Source organism: Neomonachus schauinslandi, chromosome X, assembly GCF_002201575.2.
Source record: "Neomonachus schauinslandi chromosome X, ASM220157v2, whole genome shotgun sequence".
NCBI classification, from domain to species: domain Eukaryota; kingdom Metazoa; phylum Chordata; class Mammalia; order Carnivora; family Phocidae; genus Neomonachus; species Neomonachus schauinslandi.
Window position 1 is genome coordinate 68,211,315 of NC_058419.1, and position 2,373 is coordinate 68,213,687.

Here is a 2,373-nt window from a genome sequence, read left to right on the forward strand (position 1 = left end):
AATAATGTGATTTATGGTAAGCATCTTCCTTCTGGAAGTCTAGAATTTTATTAGTAACATGGAGAATGCCTCTGTGCCCACCATTGTTATGGTCTAAATGTTTATATCCCCTCAAAATTTAAATTTGGAATCCTAATACCCAATGTGATGGTGTTAGAAGGTGGGGCCTTTGAGAGGTGAGCAGGTCTTGAGAGTGAAGAACTAATGAATGGGAGTAGTGCTTTTATGAAAAATATCCCACAGAGTTCCCTAGCTCCTTCCACTATGTAAGGATACAATGAGAATTTTGCACGCTTAAAGAGGGCTTTCACCCAGCCATGTTGGTATTCTAATCTCAGATGTCCAGCCTCCAGAACTATGAGAAATAAATTTATGTTCTTTATAAGCCACCCTGTCTATGGTATTTTGTTATAGTAGCCCAAACAGACTAAGACAATTCCACTTGTGTCTATTTCTCTCACTGGTTTGGCTGTGTTTCTTTTCTTTGTCACTGTGATAAATCTCAGCCATGAGTGTGATTATATTTGAGTCACATGAGTCCTTTCAGTGAATCACCAAATGTGTGGGTAGGCTTGGTGAGCCCCAAATCAGTATAATGACTCAAACTCAATAAAATGTGGCCATGTTGTTAATTGACAAAAATAAGGAGGAATGGGTCAAAGATGACAAAATCTGATGCCTGGGTGGTTATGGAGTTACTACCTGTGTTATGAAATAGTAGCTGACCCACAGTGTATTATTAGAGGTAAAAATTATCAATGGGATTTTATTTATTTATTTATTTTTAAAGATTTTGTTTATTTATTTGACAGAGAGAGACACAGCGAGAGAGGGAACACAAACATGGGGAGTGGGAGAGGGAGAAGCAGGCTCCCCGCAGAGCAGGGAGCATGATGTGGGGCTCAATCCCAGGACCCTGGGTTCATGACCTGAGCCGAAGGCAGATGCTTAATGACTGAGCCACCCAGGTGACCCTATCAATGGGATTTTAAAGTGATAAGTCAACTTCAGGAAAGTTGGCACATTGGATTCTCTGGCTGCTATAGACTGTGCTTGCTTAAGTGGGAGAAAATGTAGCCCTGGTTGTGCCTTTTGTTTTGGCTGTGTCTTCCAGGTTGTAGGGAAAAGGGCCCAAGAATTTGATCTTTAGGTGAGCTAAAGATAGTAACAATTTATTTTGTTAGTTGCTCTCTCCTCCGTTTTAAAGGGTTATATCTCTTTCCAGGGCTAGAACAATTCCTGTCCAGCCATTTGTATAGTCTATCTGCAGTTCCCTCAGCAACCCCAGCAAGTATGCAGCCATTGTGCTGTTAATGTTATAATGCTGAACTTTACTGCTAGAGGTTTAGGTAAATTTCAAATCAGAAGTAAAAGGAGATAATCTCTTTTGTGTTGTTTTGTGGGTACTGTATCTGGATGTATGAAAAATTAATGTAAAATGTTAATATGCTTTTCATTTCACAGAAGCTAGAGGAATCATCTAGATCAGAGAAAGTTGCCAAAATAAAAGTATAAGTGGGATATGATTCTATTCCTTTTTTGCTGCTGGTGGATGGGCTGAAATTTAAACACTTCAAGTAATGGAAACAAAACAAGTTTTCATGACTAATGACTTCTGTGAACTGAAGACTCTGGAAAAAAAAGGAAGCTATCTCCAGATGAAGACAAACTTTTGGAATTTTGACAAAGTTACTAATTTAAAAAATTTACTTATTTAAAAAAGCAGTTTCTATAGCTCCCTGTTGAATTCTTGTAAAAATCAGGTATCTAACCTTTAGAGGCTATTGATTTTTCATCCTAATATGGGCAAGTTTTTGATTGGTTCAATTTGGACACTAAGACTGAGTAGAAGAAAGGGCTTTAAAAGCCCTATCTAACCAGTTGGGCTGGTACACACAACTGTCTGGTCTTGCAGCATCTTGTCTTTCCTATTGCCTGTAACACTGGCTTTTTTTTTTTTTTTGAATCCTGAATTTATAGATCCTAATTATCTGAACATGATGCCAAGTTTAAACATGATATTGTCTGCTATAGACTGTTCCAGCCTCAACATGAGCTCTGCCAAACTGAAAACAGGTACAGACTCAGTGAACCTAACTCAGACTTTGGGATTAGGACAACCCTCTGTGAGACTGTAAACTATGAAAACATCCTGGATACTGACTGAACCATCTACTTCACATGCAGATGCCCATGTATAGGGCTTGCTCTCTGATGGGACTATCTGAAATCCAGCTGATAATCAGCTGTATGTTTCTGATACAGAGATAAAATTCCTGACTTTCTATGAATTGCTACAAGGTGTAGAAGGGCACATGAAATGTAGTCTGGCCCCTATACCTACTCCTGACAGATTGGACTCTAGACCTCATC